The sequence below is a fragment of the Malania oleifera genome, chromosome 9 (genome assembly GCF_029873635.1).
Source record: "Malania oleifera isolate guangnan ecotype guangnan chromosome 9, ASM2987363v1, whole genome shotgun sequence".
In the NCBI taxonomy this organism is placed as follows: domain Eukaryota; kingdom Viridiplantae; phylum Streptophyta; class Magnoliopsida; order Santalales; family Ximeniaceae; genus Malania; species Malania oleifera.
Genome location: NC_080425.1, coordinates 41,514,857 through 41,532,502, shown reverse-complemented (window position 1 = coordinate 41,532,502; position 17,646 = coordinate 41,514,857).

Here is a 17,646-nt window from a genome sequence, read left to right as displayed (position 1 = left end):
TCCTACAAGGGTAAACGCATATTGTAGACCTTCTGTCATCCATATCTCCAGCATAATCTACATCAACAAATCCTATAATTGAAGGACAACCCTATTGTGTGCCGAACATGATGCCATATCTCGATGTACCCCACAAGTATCTGAGTATCCATTTTACAGCTTCCCAATGCTGCCTTCTTGGATTAGAGAGGAACTTGCTCACCACGCTTACCGCATGCGCCAAATCTGGCCTCGTACATACCATGACATACATTAAACTCCCCACAACATTAGCATAGGAGACCTTTGACATGTCCCAGATTTCCTTATCCAAATTTGGGCAATCTACAGATTTGAAATGATTTGTTAGAGGTGTACACACCGGTCTTGCATCTGCCATGCTAAACCTCTCCAACACCTTATGAACATAACCACCCTAAGATAACCATAATCATCTTGCAGTCCTGTCACGGCGAATCTCCATCCTAAGTATTTTCTTAGCTGAACTAAGATCTTTCATGTCAAATTTCTTATGCAACAGGTCCTTTAACTGATTCACCTTAGTTAAATTCTTTGCAGCTATCAACATGTCATCGACGTATAATAACAAGAAAACCAGAGAACCATCCTCAAGTTTATTCACATAAACACAGCAATCATACTCACACCGTTTGTAGCCAATCTTCATCATGTATAAATCAAACTGTTTATACCATTGCCTTGGAGACTGTTTCAGCCCATAAAAAGATTTCTTCAACCTGCAAACAAAATTTTCTTTTCCTGGTTCAATGAATCCTTCCAGCTGTACCATGTAGATTTGTTCCTCTAAGTCACCATGAAGAAATGTCGTCTTCATATCCATTTGTTCCAAATGAAGATCCTAATAAGCTACCAACCCCAACAAAATTTTGATAGAAGTATGTCGGACCACTGGATAAAAGATCTCATCATAATCTATTCCCTTCTTTTGTGAGTATCTTTTTGCCACCAACCGTGCCTTGAATTTTTCTCCTTCTTTTTCTGAAATTGCCTCCTTCTTCCTATACACCGATTTGCAACCTATTGGTCTCTTCCCATCTGGAAGCTCCACCAAGTCCCAAGTTTTGTTCTTATGTAATGATTCCCTTTCCTTAATCATTGCTCACATCCATCTATCTTTCTCCTGGCTGTGCACTGCCTTTTGAAATGAAGTTGGATCTTTGCAACAAGTTAGGAAAGCATAAGATACTAACTCATCAAAACCATACCTTGATGGAGGCCCGATAGTGCATCTGGATCTCTGTATTGGAATATCATTGACTTGCTGGTTTCTCGAGCTAGAGCTCCCTGCAACCACGAGACCATGATCATTTTCATTGCCCTGAGCTTCCAACTCCACCTGCACAACATGTTCATCACTGCCCTAGCTTTCTGGCTCCTATTTTTGTTCATCAAACTCTTGAGTACACTTTAACATAACCTTCTTATCAAAGAATACATATCTATTGAACACCACCTTGTTTGCCACTTGGTCCCACAGCTTCTATCCCCTCACACCCTTTGGATATCCTAAAAAGATGCAACGACGAGACTTCGGGTCAAGATTAAACCTCTCCTATAACGACCTGCATATTTTACCATAATAATAATTTTTTTTTCATAATATCATTTAATATAATAATCTTGTTATCCTATTCAGCTGTTAAAACATAATCAACCTGGACCCATGAGTACCAGGGATATACCTGAAATACAACTTTGATACCTAAGCAGTAGGAAACTTAATTTACAAACATATCATACAACCAACCACAATACCAGAGTCCTACTAAAATTGTTATATATATATATAATCATCCAAAAAAAAAAAGACCAAAAGTAGCCTAGGGTCACTTTCCAAAAATAAATCCAACCCTAACTCGACAACTCACCCTTTTGATAGGGTAGCTCAGTCGGACTCTACTGTCGTGGAGCTCTAACTGCTCCTTTACCTGAATTTCCTGAAATATTTATATAGCTGGGATGAGACACCTCTTAGTAAGGGAAATAAACTAGTATTAGTGTGTGGCAACATGAGTATTTTCGTGTTGTACATATAAATAATTCAAAAAACATAACTGGAAAAGTCTGACTGTACTAAACTGAGTAAAACATGATTTGTCAATTCATAATATAACATACTGCATACTGTATATGGAAAACATTTTATATAACTGTACTATACTGAAATAACACCAAGGATGGATAGTTAGCTGATGTCATGTCTCACCCCCACATGACTGGGTTGTGTAGCCCGAAGGCAAGACCTAGCAATGGCTGGCCGACCATGCTAGATCAAACATAAGTCTGTAAGTACAATGGGCCTGCCCCACCTGGTCTCGGACTTCTAGGGGAACATCACCACTCTACACTGAAGCCACATCGATTGCCATCTCCTACACTACTGGTCGTGTGGTAGCACTATCATAATTCTGAACATATAGCTACGGTATCGTGCTCCTGAAAACTGAACTATACCACACCATCTGAGTTCTGATAACATATAATATGTTTCATATACTGAACATAACTATTTCATGTTTCATAATAATATCTGACATGATAATATTTCATAAATTCCGTCATATCATACATAAATATGGTATCTGAGCCAACATGAATCACGACATCTGCGCCGGTATAACATAGCATGTAATCTAGGCATCTATGTCGGCATATCATAATATATTGAACATGAATTTCTTACACTATTTTATGTAATATTCATAAATTCATGGTTCCTGTACTGTTTAATAATTTTCCTGTAAACTGAAAATACATGATAATTTTGGAAAAATGTGATATTCCATTAACATAATTTTCATGATAAATAATATTCATGCCACACAGAAATGGGTAATATCTAGAACATAAAACCTATTCTAAAATCATATTCTTTGGTAACTCATTAAAATCATACCTCTGTTCAACTGCGGTATTTCCCAAACATAATTATACAATATACATATTTGCCTGAAATTAAATGCTATAAAATAATGATTAATTTTATGAAAAATAAAAACTGAATTAGTTTATCCCCTTGGTTTCTTGAACTATGCCAATAAGAATCCCAAACTAATGCCTGCGACGCTCACCCATAAGGGTGAGCATAATTCGAGGAAACCCAAACTAACTGAATTAACCAACCAAAATTGATCAGTTCAGTTCGGTTAAGAACACAAGATCCGTCAGTTTGGTTATGGTTTTGCAAAGTTCGGACAATCGGTTAATCGGTTCGGTTAAAAGGAATGTTAATTCAGTTAACCGAAATAACCGATTTGATAATTAATTAAAATTTAAATATAAATTAGTATATGTTAATTTGTTAATATGTTAATTAGTATATGCTAATTTTTTAATATGTTAATTAGTATATGTTAATTTGTTAATATGTTAATTAGTATTTGGTAAAAAATCTACAATTATATTATATTTTTATTAATTAATTTTAAATTAATTCGATTAAATTCAGTTAACCAAATTACCCGAAAAGGTAATTCGATTGAGGTTGGTTCGGTGAGGCCCCTCTATTCGGTCGGTTCGGTTAACAGTTCTCATTAACCAAAAATTTTGGTTAATTCGGTTAATTAACCGAATTTGGCCAAATCGACCGTTTGCTCACCCCTACTACCCGGACCCTGAATCAAGAATCCTAATTCCATTAAATCAACCCTAAATAAAATATTATTTTAATATTTTCTAGGCCTATAAATTCCAAATAAATTATTATACCCTCAAATATAACCAATTTACTTAATTCCCCAAATCCCACTTTCACTTTGGAATGGTGCCTAGGAAATCCAAATTGAAAATTTAATCTAGCCAAAATGACGACGACAATCGCGACTAGGACCTTGTGATGGTGTCCGATCGTTGATTTGGTTGAAAATCTAAAGAGAAATTGAGAAAATAGGGAAAGATTACCTTATCCTAGGAATGGTGTCTACGCCACTCCTATGACAAATCATCTCTAGTAGGAATGTCGGTGGAGGAGGTAGGAACCCAACAGTATCTTTAGATTTCTAATCAGTCGAATATTGGAGAAAAAATTGACAAGAGTGAGAGAGAAGAGACGAGGGAGAGACGAGAGAGTGAGAGACGTGTAGAGAGACAACTCTCTGTATCTCTAAAGCTTCCCGAGGAAGTTTACTTCCTCAGATTATATGAATATATATTATATACTTATATATATATATATATATCTTTATAATACAATATAATATTATTTTAATTAATAATTATTATTTTAATTAATTATTTAATTATTTATTTTAATTTTAATTTAATTAATTAATTTATTTTTTTTGCATTTCCATTCACATAATTTTTAGGGTCATTACAATGTCCCCTCCTTACAAAAATTTCGTCCTCGAAATTTATTGAACACAACCCCAAGTAAAATTGGTCATTTACCTAACAAGTTTGGAGTTAATCTTGTAAACAACTCTATTAGAATAGGTAACTAACATAAATCAATGGATTATACACCCTATTCTAATACACTTTGCTTCAACACCCACACACAACAACTTCAATTTCCATCTCTAGTCTTCCAAGATTTAACACCGATATAATCTTAGAAGAATCAATAGATAATTATCCTTTGATTATGATATGATCCAAAATTTCCGTATTAGTTATCCAGAACCCACATTTCCTGTTTAGCATGTAACTGATGCTCTCATAGTGTTTGTAAAATTAATCACAAATATTATTCATGCTTTTCTTGAGTCTTTGAATACCCCAAAAATCATCCATAAAAATTACAATACACTGATCCAAGTATGGTTGAATGACTTGATTCATTATATCCATGAAAATCTAAGGTGCATTGATAACCCTCAATTTGTAACACTAGAAACTTATAGTGATCTTACTGTGTACTCAATTCTGTCTTTGGGGTGTCTAATTTCTAATTCTTAATTAGTGATAATTTAATTGCAAATCAATCTTCAAAATTTTTTGGATTTATCAATTATTCCAATAATCCCCCAATCCCTGGAAGTTGATATCGATTCCCACTGTAACGTGATTCAACTTCCAATGATTAATGCATAACCTCAAGGCCCTGCCATGTCTCTTAGTGAATAACACAGGTGCAACTTATAATGATATACTAGGTCGAATAGATTCCTTGTTAAGGAAATCCTCTAGTTGCACTGTAATGTTCTAAAAAATTTACACCATTTTTTTTAAAAGAATATATACACATAACCATACCTACGCAGTGGATACATAAGTCATACAACCATATATACCATACAATACCAGAATCCAGTACATTCAGACCATAGCCATATAAAACAACTCCCTTCAGTATCACCTGCCCCAAAAATACAAAATCATGTCACAAACTTACCCTACAACCAGGGTAACCAAGTCAACTCTCTATCCGCGAGCCTGATTTGCTCGCTTACGTGGCTCACCTGAAAAATGGTAAAGTAATGGGGTGAGACGACGCATAGTAAGTGGAAATATGCTATCACTAGTATGTGGCGACCGAGTCGTATATGTAACGACCTCTTTATATATATATATATATATATTAATTGTTCTGATACCCCCTACTATGGAACTCGAGCCTCGGAAGGCACCAGGTTGAATATGAATATAAGATCATTCTTGTGCAGCGAAAACGTAATCCATACATCCATACACATCATACAATACCAAAAATCCGTATTTCTATACCATAACTATATAATACATATCTCTCCAAAATATCTGTCCCAAAATACAAAACCCTACACAAACTTACCCTCTAAACCAGGGTAATCAATATTCTCTCTATCCGTGAGCTTGCCTGCTCGCCTAGCTGGCTCACTTGAAAAATGTTAAAGTCATAGGGTGAGTCGACGCTCAGTAAGTGGAAATATGCTATTACTAGTGTGTGGCAACTAAGTTAAGAATACTTTTTAAATAACAACTAAACTGTAATACAATAATAAATCTATAAAGCATATCTTTCTTTTCACAATTTAAAATATAACTATATCATCTGTGTTTTCCACTTTTCATACTGCTAATATCATACTATACTCATCCTATACTGTAAAGTTGTATACATATACATAACTGTGTTTTATCCCTGGAACTCTGTATGTCATGATTTAACCCCTCATGACAGGGTTGTGCGGCCCGTAGGCGGGACTTACTCTGGTCGGCCCTCCAGATAAGTCAATATACTCTACACTACCTCCGCCCGACCAAATTGCATCTACTCCTAGGCTTGGGACTGGATACTACCTCGTCAAACCAGCCCCATCCACCTAGTGAACTGGGGAGCTGCATACTCTCCGAGCACGGTCGACGGTACCCACATACTATCTGAGATATGTGGTTGCACTCTATTTGTATATAGCAACGGTACCATGCATGTATTCTCTATCTGTATCTGTCCGTATTCTTTCCTCAGGGATCTAATACTATATATATACATATATGTATACTCTTTTACTGTTTTGATCATGTTTCCAAAATCACCATAACACTATCTTTCTATACTGTAAATACTGTAATCAATGTATACTGTATCTGTAGCATCTTGATGCTATCTCTGTATATCTGTTTGTATACTCTGTCTATATACTTTGTATGTTATGGTAATAGGAAACATGGCATACAATAAACACTGTATATACTGTTCTGTATAAAGCTGTAATATGTACTGATCTGAGTAAAGCTGTAATATACTAATTTGGATAAATATCTGTGATATACTAATCTGTATAAAACTATAACATACTGATATGAGTAAAACTGTAATATACTGTTCTGGATAAAATATTTGTAATATACTATCTATATTTGTGTAATCGATATAGTATGATATACTGTAAAAACTATATAAGTTTTTCATCACATAGATATCTACTCAGGCCACACAAGTATTTAAAACTCATATTCTGTAAAAGTGGGTAATAAACTAGTATTCACATGTGTAAAATCTTTGATAACATTATAAAAATTCCTAGCATAGCATATTTCTCTTACCTTAGCTCTGAAAAGCCCCTACTAAATTCTGGCCCTATACCCGCAGAGTTCTCCACTCAACACCCTGAAAATCAAATCCCCCAGAACAAAACATCAGTATTTCTTCATATATTGTATTTTTCATAACTGAGGGAAAGGCAAATACTGAATAAAATGTCTTACCCTGAGATTGGGATGAAATCCAAACCAACCCCACCAACGATCAGCTCCAGGAGACTTGTAGAGAACTTCGCCAGGAGCGTTGTGGTGGCTTCAGATCATCGATTCGGTGTAAAACGGGCACGAAATTGAAGAGAGAAGGGGTGGAAGACGTTTTAGAGAGAGAGAGAGAGAGAGAGAGCATTTCTTGCATTGGTTTTTATCAAAAACCCGGGTTTTCACTATTTATAGAGTCAGATTCGTCGACGAGACACGCCACCTCGTCAACGAGTTCTTCAATAATTTCATCGATGAACTTCCTCTCTCGTCGATGAATTTCAGTCTGTTCCAAAAACCCTTCTCGGTATCTTCTCGTCAATGAGTTGTAGCTTTGTCGACGAGGTCCCCTTGTGCACTCATCGACAAAACCTCTGTGTTCATTGACGAGGCCCTATGTAAGAATTCCGGGTTATTATCTCCTTCACATTCGTTGACGAAGCCTACTACCTCCTTCTGCTTGTGTTTCCATTTCCCTCCCTCTTATTATTTAAATACCATTATTTTTCAGGTCGTTACATTCTCCCTTCCTTATAAAATTTCGTCATTGAAATTTACTATATGTATTTCCATCTATACACTCCATCTTTTTGTAAGAAAAATGGTCTACTTATTTTATTACCTGCCCTCACTTATGGTGGAGGAATACTGTGGTTACATTTATGTTCTGGGAGATTACATATATAAAACTGAAACTATCTACTCACTAGATCTATACATGTACTTGCAAAAGAAACTTATCTAACTATTATACTTTACCTGAGTACCTCTATACCTCTTGGAACAATTGCGGGTATTTCTGTCTGATCTGTTCCTTGAGCTCCCAAGAAGCTTCCTCTATAGCGTGATTCTTCCACAAAACTTTTACTAATTGAATTTCTTTGGTGTGCAGTACTTGTTTCTTTCTGTCTAAAATCTGTACTGGTGTTTTTCATAAATTAATGAATCCTTCAGCTCTATCTCTGCATAACTAATTATGTGGTATGGGTCTGGGACGTATTTCCTTAACATAGTAACATGAAACACATCATGAATTCTAGCCAAAGATGGTGGCAACGCTAGCCTATAGGCAACTGATCCTATTCTCTCAAGTATCTCAAAAGAACCAATATACCTAGGGCTCAACTTGCCCTTCTTTCCAAATCTCATAACTCCTTTCAGAGGAACTATCTTCAAAAATACTCGATCTCCCACGTCAAATTCTAACTCTTGGCGGTGAGTATCTGCATAGCTTTTTTACCGACTTTGTGCTGTACTAATTCTTTCTTTAATTAGTCGGATCTTGTCACAAGCCTGCTGTACTATCTCTAGACCCAAAATTCGCCTTTCTCCTATTTCGTCCCAGAAGAGAGGAGAACGACATCTCCTACCATACAATGCCTCGTATGGATCTATGCCGATACTAGCCTGATAGTTATTATTGTAAGCAAACTCAACAAACAGCATAAATTGAATCCAACTGCCTCCAAAATCAAGCACACAAGCACAAAGCATATCCTTTAGTGTCTGAATCGTCCTCTCAGTCTGACCATCTGTCTGGGGATGAAAAGCAATGTTAAAAGCTAACTGCGTACCCATAGCCTCCTGAAAACTTTTATAGAATCATGAAGTAAACCGAGGATCTCGGTCCGAGACTATGGATACTGGTACTCCATGAACATGAACTATCTCCTGAACATATATCTCTACCAGTATGTCCATGGAATAACCAATTTTAATAGGTATGAAATGAGCGGTTTTTGTCAGACGATCTACAACCACCCAAATCGCATTCAATCCCTATCGTACTGATGGTAACCCCATAACGAAGTCCATCGAAACGTGGTCCCATTTCCATTCTGGAATGAACAGTGGCTGCAACTGTCCTGCTAGTCTCTGGTGCTCAGCTTTAACCTACTGACACGTCAAGCATTACTGAACAAATTCTGCTATCTCCCTCTTCATTCCACTCCATTAGAAATACTCTCGCAGGTCCTTGTACATTTTAGTACTACCGGGATGGACCGTGCATAGGGATCTATGAACCTTCTCCAGTATAGTTCTCCTGATCTCAGTAACACATAGCCTAGTACGAAATCACAGAGCTCCGTCATCTGATATGCTGAACTCCTCTCCCTGACCATTCCGTACTCTAGCCATCACCTTTACCAACTCTGCATCATCACCTTGAGCTGCTTTAATTCTATTGTATAGTCTAGGCTGAACCACTAGACTGGCAATAATTGCCTGAGGACTCTTTCTACCAATTCTATACTGAGCCTCTTTAAATCCATCAGAATTGAGTGCTGAATCTCCATAGCTTCCAGTATGGGTCCCCCTGATTTCTTGTTTAGAGCATTTGCCACTACATTTGCTTTTCCTGAGTGGTAACTAATCGTGCAATCAGAGTTTTTAACAAGCTCTAGCCACCTTATTTGCCTTATATTCAGCTCTTTCTGGGTAAAGAAATATTTCAAACTGTTATGATCGTGAAAATCTCGCACTTTCCACCATATAAATAAGGCCTTTAGATCTTGAGAGCATACACCACTGCAGCAAGCTCTAAATCATGGACAGGATAATTCTTCTCATATTCTTTAAGCTGTCTGGACGCATATGCAATGACCCTGCTATACTGCATCAACACGCATCCAAGACCCTTCAAAGAGGCATCACTATATATTACAAACCCATCCTCCCCTGAAGGAATAGCCAGTAGTGGAGCTGGAACTAACCGTTGCTTTAACTCTTGAAAACTCTGCTCACAATCATCATTCCATTCAAATTTTACCTTTTTTCTCGTAAGTCGTGTTAATGAACCCGATAGCCTGGAGAAACCATTCACAAAAAGTCGGTAATAACCTGCTAATCCCAGAAAACTACTGACTTTTTGAACATTTCCCGGCCTTTCCCAACTCACCACTACCTCTATTTTACTCGGATCAACTGATACTCCTACTTCTGAGATCACATGGCCGAGAAAAGTAACCTGCCTTAACCAGAACTCACATTTTTTGAATTTTACATATAATTTCCTTTCCCTTAATACCTGCAACACCAGTCTCAAATGATGCTCATGGTCCTCAAAACTTCTTGAATAGACCTGTATATCATTGATAAACACAACCACAAACTGATCTAAGTATTAATGGAATACCCGATTCATCAAATCCATGAATACCGCTGGTGCAATAGTCAACCCAAATGGCATCACTAAAAACTCGTAATGCCTATATCGGGTACGAAATGCGGTCTTCGAAACATCTTTTGCTTTAATTTTCACCTAATGGTAGCCTAACCGCAGATCAATTTTAGAGTAAACTTGGGTCCCCTAGAGTTGATCAAATAAATCATCGATCCTAGGGAGAGGATATTTATTCTTGACTGTCAGTTTGTTTATCTCCCTATAATCGATGCATAATCTCATGGTTCCATCTCTTCTTTTTCACGAACAAAACTGGTGCACCCCAAGGCGACACACTGGGCCTGATGAAACCTTTATCCAGCAATTCTGTAGCTGATCTTTCAGTTTTTTTAACTCTGCCGGGGCTATACAGTATGGTGCTTTTAATATTGTTGCAAATCCTGGCAACAAGTCTATAGTGAACTCAATCTTATGATCTGGTGGCAAACCAGACAATTCTTTTGGAAATACATCTGGGAATTCCCTCACTACTGGTTTGTCAGCTTGTCACAATTCTTCTTTTGGCAATTCTTTTATGTATGCGACATACCCCCCTATAACAATCTCCTCACCTGAATAGCCGACACTAGCTGTGGTGAGGCACGTATACGTGAACCTGCGAATCTAAATTTTGACTCGCCCGAGGGTCTAAAAATTACTTCCTTTAGATGACAATCAATACTTGTGTGATAAGTTGCTAGCCAATCCATGCCCAGTATCACATCAAACCCCTACATATCTAGGACCACAAGATCGGCTAACATCACTCTCTCTTGAATACTTATTGAAAAATTCTGGAGTACCCTCCTGCATCTAACCATAGATCCCATTGGAGTACCCACAGACAGTTCTACATCTAGTGGTTGAGTCTCTACCCCAGTTATTCTGACATACCCCACTGATATAAAGGAATGGGTGGCACCTATATCAAACAAAACAATCATTTTATATGGTAAAGCAGTAAGAGTACCTGTGACCACGTCTTCAGCCATCTTAGCGTCTCCTGGTGTCAACACGTAGACCCTCGCCGGTGCAGTGTTCCTCTGCCGACCACCGAGGGGCGCTTGATATCCACCTCGAAATGGTCTGGGAGCGTGTGCATAATTCAACGGCATCTAACATGATTGAGCCATATGACCAGGCCTTTCGTATTGAGAACAAACATTTTCCCCTAGTTGGCACTCACCAGGATGTCTCCGTTCGCATCTAAGACAAATGGCAGGAAGCTGTCCGCCTTGAAATCCCCTATGCTCTACCATTTGCCTCTAGCCTCTGCCAGATCTACCTCCTCTCCAAGGGTCTCAGCTGGGACCCTCCTGAAAACTCGAGGGCGCAGTCCTCTTCCTCTGACTCTGTGTCTCCGTTTCTCTAGATAGACTCTCCTCCGCTATAGTGGCCTTGTCAACCAATTCTGCAAAATCCTAGATCCTCAGTACCGTCACCTGTTTGTAAATGTCTCGCTTCAGTCTCTCGAACATTCTGGCCTTCTTCACTTCATCGGTGACAACATATAGGCAGAAACGCTAGAGTTCGATAAATCTCATTGCGTATTGTTGGACATTCAATGATCCCTGGGACAGGCTCAGAAACTCTTGTACTCAAGCCTCTCTGATGAGGCAGGGTATATATATCGAAGAACACATCCCTAAAACGAACCCAAGTCATCGGCACTGGTATAGCCTTCTGCTCCTCCAACAACCTGGTGGATGCCCACCATCTCTCGGCCTCCCTCGCCAGCCTATACGTAACATATAAAACTCTCTACTCGTCGGTGCAATGAAGTATTGTCAGAATCTTCTCTACCTCCTACACCCAGTTCTCAGCAACTATAGGATCGGTCGCTCCAGAAAAAGCTAGAGGATTCATCTTCATGAATTTCTCTATGGTACATCCCTGAATTGGAGATGGACCCCCCTGCTCTCTAGAACTCCGCGCTAACTCAGCCATAACTTGTTGAGCTACACTACGTAGCACAGCATCTGAATCCCCACCTACTGCACCAGAAGGACCAGCACCCTTATCCCCACTAGTGTGAGCGCTATTGCCTCTTGGGTCCATCCTGCAAACACATAGAACACCGTTTCAGAATTCTATTTCCTTACAGACCCAATTTATTCAACTAAAACTCTAAATTCTCTATTAACCATCCCTTATGATCCTAATCCCAAAATCCACTTCTGTAACCCAAACACATGTCTTGTTGACAGTTTATTATGGTTTTCCTGAAATCGTCACCCTAGGAAAAACACATAAACTTCCACGAAATCCTGTATCTAGATTAGAATAAAACCTCAAATCTTTTTCCTATATTTTGGTATTGTTTCTCGCGGCACTCTAAAGTCTACAGAACCTAGCAACCTAGACTCTGATACCAAATTGTAACAACCTCTTTATATATATATATATATATATATATATATATATATATATATATAAACTGTTCTAATACCCCCTACTATGGAACTTGAGCCTTGGAAGGCACCGGGGTGAATCTAAATATAAGATCATACCTATGCAGCGAAAACGTAATCCATACATCCATACACATCATACAATACCAGAAATCCATATTTCTATACCATAATTATATAATACATCTCTCTCTAAAATACCTGTCCCAAAATACAAAACCCTACACAAACTTACCCTCTAAACCAGGGTAATCAATATACTCTCTATCCGCGAGCCAGATCTGCTCGCCTAGCTGGCTCACCTGAAAAATGTTAAAGTCGTAGGGTGAGTCGACGCTCAGTAAGTGGAAATATGCTATTACTAGTGTGTGGCAACTAAGTTAAGAATACTTTTTAAATAACAACTGAACTGTAATACAATAATAAATCTGTAAAGCATATCTTTCTTTTCACAATTTAAAATATAATTGTATCATCTGTGTTTTCTACTTTTCATATTGCTAATATCACACTATACTCATCATATACTATAAAGCTGTAAACATATACATAACTGTGTTTTATCCCTAGAACTCTGTATGTCATGATTTGACCCCTCATGACAGGGTTGTGCGGCCCGTAGGCGGGACTTAATCTGGTCGGTCCTCTAGATAAGTTAATATACTCTACACTACCTCAACCCGACCAAAATGCATCCACTCCTAGGCTCGAGACTGGCTGCTACCTCATCAAACCAGCCCCCTCCACCCAGTGAATTGGGGAGCTGCATACTCTCCGAACACGGTCGACGGTACCCACATACTATCTGAGATATGTGGTTGCACTCTATCTGTATATAGCAACGGTACCATGCATGTATTCTCTAATTGTATCTGTCTGTATTCTTATATATATATATATATATATATATATATATATACACATTTATACTCTTTTACTGTTTTCATCATGTTTTCAAAATTACCATAATGCTATCTTTCTATACTGTAAATACTATAATCTTTGTATACTATATCTGGAGCATCTTGATGCTATCTCTGTATATCTATTTGTATACTCTATCTATATACTCTGTCTGTATACTTTGTATGTTATGGTAATAGGAAACATGGCACACTATAAACACTGTATATACTGTTCTGTATAAAGCTATAATATGTACTGATCTGAGTAAAGTTGTAATATACTAATTTGGATAAATATCTGTGATATACTAGTTCTTATAAAACTATAACATACTGATCTGAGTAAAACTGTTATATACTGTTTTGGATAAAATATCTGTAATATACTATCTATATCTGTGTAATCGGTATAGTATGATATATTGTAAAAACTATATAAGTTTTTCATCACATAAATATCTACTTAGGACACACAAGTATTTAAAACTCATATTCTGTAAAACTGGGTAATAAACTAGTATGCACATATGTGTAAAATCTTTGATAACATTATAAAAATTCCTAGCATAGCATATTTCCCTTACCTTAGCTCTGAAAAGCCCCTACTAAATTCTGGTCCTATACCCGCAGAGTTCTCCACTCAACACCCTGAAAATCAACTCCCTCAGAACAAAACATCAATATTTCTTCGTATATTGTATTTCTTATAATTGAGGGAAAAGAAAATACTGAATAAAATGCCTTACCCTGAGATTGGGATGAAATCCAAACCAACTCCACCAACGATCAGCTCCTGCAGACTTGTAGAGAACTTCACTAGGAGCGTTGTGGTGGCTTTAGATCATCGATCCAGCGTAAAACAGGCCCGTAATCGAAGAGAGAAGGGGTGGAAGACGTTTTAGAGAGAGAGAGAGAATTTCTTGCATTGATTTTTCATCAAAAATCTTGGTTTTCACTATTTATAGAGCCGGATTCGTCGACGAGACACGTCACCTCGTCAACGAGTTCTTCAATAATTTCGTCGACGAACTTCCTCTCTCGTCGATGAATTTCAGTCTGTTCCAAAAACCCTTCTTGGTAACTTTTCGTCGACGAGTCGTAGCTTCGTCGACGAGGTCCCCTTGCGCACTTGTTGACGAAACCCCTGTGTTCGTTGACGAGGCCCTATGTAAGAATTACGGGTTATTATCTCCAAAGTGCAATGTCGCCGACGAACGCTAAGTGTTCGTCGATGAAGCCTACTGCCTCATTTTGTTTGTGTTTCCATTTCCCTCCCTCTTATTATTTAAATACCATTATTTTTCGGGTCATTACAGTATAACTATAATAATAATAATATTTAAAACTGCATGATCTGACAAATCTGTAGACACCCTATTTTTGCCCTAGCCAAATAGAACAAGGGGTCATTTCTCATTGTATTATTATTATTATTATTATTATTATTTCCTTATTTTTATTATTATTATTTTATTATCACTATTACTTCATTATTATTATTATTATTATTATTATTACTACTATGATTTTTATTGTTGTTATTTATATTATTATAATTATTTTTATTTTCACTATTATTATCATTATTAATTATTTTCCTATATTGATATAAGTAATTTATTATTATTACTATTATTTTATTATTATTATTATTATTATTTATTTTCCTATATTGTTATAAGTAATTTATTATTATCACTATTATTTATTTATTATTATTATTATTATTATTATTTTTATTGTTATCATTATTATTTTTACCGCAATTATTATTATTATTATTATTTATTTTTATTATCATTATTATTAATATTATTATTATTATTATTATTATTATTATTATTATTATTATTATTATTAGTATCATTAGGGTTTTGGGGGATGGAAGCCTATTTATAGGCTGCATTCTCAACAGCCAAAGCGGGCGCAGTGCAAGGCGAGGGTGAGCCATTCAGACCAAAAAAAAAAAAAAACTGTTTTCTTCTTCTTCTTCTTCATCTTCTTCCCCTGCCTCTAGTCTCTCCCTCTCTTACTCTCCCCGTCTCTTCTCCCCTGGACTCCCTCCTGCTATAGCAGCCCGAGTACCAGCAGGCCATAGCAGCCTCGGCCAGCCTTCCTCCAGATCCAGCCACACCAGGCAGCAAGCACCACCTCCGTCCAGCAGCTCCTTGGCCAGCCCCTGTTCCAGCAACCGGCGCCGTTGCCGATTCCCCCACCACTCGCCGTTTCCGTCATCATCACCTCAACACCCACGAGCAGCCTCCCTCAACTCCGGTCATCCCCATTGTCTCCGGCCAACATCTAGCCTCCCACGACTTCGCCGGCGAACACCACACCCGCCTCAGTAGCAGAGCCGCGAGCCACCACCGAAGCCAGCCTCCGGCTATCTCTGCAATGTCTCTCGAAGCCAGAAACCTCCCCTGCTCTTCTGCACGACCTCCTCCAGCAACAGCCGTGTCTGCTGCCAACCGAGTGAACCTGCCGCCAACCCTCTATTCCTACACCACCCTCTGCCACACCACGACGCTGCAATCCTCCGGTGACGCCCGCCGCCTCCATCTCCGTCAGCCAATGGTGAGTCCCTTGGTAAGCCCCTTTACTCCCACACACACATCAACAGAACGCACCCAGCACATAGTGTACACACCCATTAGAGACAACCCCCCTGAAAGCCTCTTAGCCCACCCCCACTCTGTTGCACACATAACTCACACAAGCACCCTGTGCATTCATTTACACCCATGCGTATATACATGTTTATGTATATATACATTTTTTTTGAGTATGTCATATGTTAATATTTAAAAGCTTCAGTTTTTATTGAATATATGTGAATAATAATTGATGTTGGGGCAGGGTCGTTTATTTTTTTTATGGGCAGGTATTCAGGCTATTTATTATAAGGTAGTTTTCTTACCGTATATTCCTAGCTAGAGTTTTCTATTATTGTATTTGGTATGTATAAAAGTTTTCAATATTGTCTATTGAACATAACCAATATTGTGGTATCATTCATTATTATTGTTTATTATCGAGGATTATGATTATTTTATGTCTATATTTAGGTATTAGGGTTTTGCTTATTTCATATTAACATTGGTCACATATTTTTAGGATTTTATTTATTTCATATTGTTATAATCTTGAATACTTCATGTTACTTATTAATTTTAGGATTGTTGATTGAGTTCTATGTTATTGTTTTACATTAATTTAGGGTTTTTATTTATTTTCATGTCATTATAGTATATATTGTTTATATAGGGTTCTTGATTGTATATTGCTTACCGGAAAGTTCCTGATCATTGCATGTTTTAATTGGAGGTCTTATTTTGCATGACATGTTAGAACTTGCGTCCTTGCGTACTTAGGGTTTTGATTGTCATATGCTGTATTTAAGGTTTGACTTATTGCGTGTCAATAATAGGGTTAATCGGTTCCCATATTTGTGGTTTTATGTATAAAGTTTGATTTATTTCCATAGTATCATTATTGGTTTCCATATTTTAATCCAAAGATTGATTTGTTTCTTTAATCAATTGTTTATATATATGTGCATGTCCTTAACTGCGTGTTAATATTAAGGTAAGTATCATATTATCAAAATACGTATATTATCTTTGTTACTTCTATTATTTATTACCATTATTATTATTGTCATTAATTATTACTATTAATATTATTATTGTATTAATTATCTCTATTATTATTACTATCATTATTCTCACTTGAAGCATACGTATATTCAACTAATTTATTTTTAGTACTTGTATTAACTTGTAACCATTTTAGTATTATTACATTTTTGTTATTAAATATTTTTGGTTTTTTTTATCCCTATGATTTTATTGTGGGGGTATGAGCCTTCGGGCATCACGTACCCTAAGCTCTGAGGGAATATATATGTATATATTATATTTATTTATTTATTTTTTATGTGTATTTATAAATTCATAAAAAGGAGTAATTTAAAGACTTATTA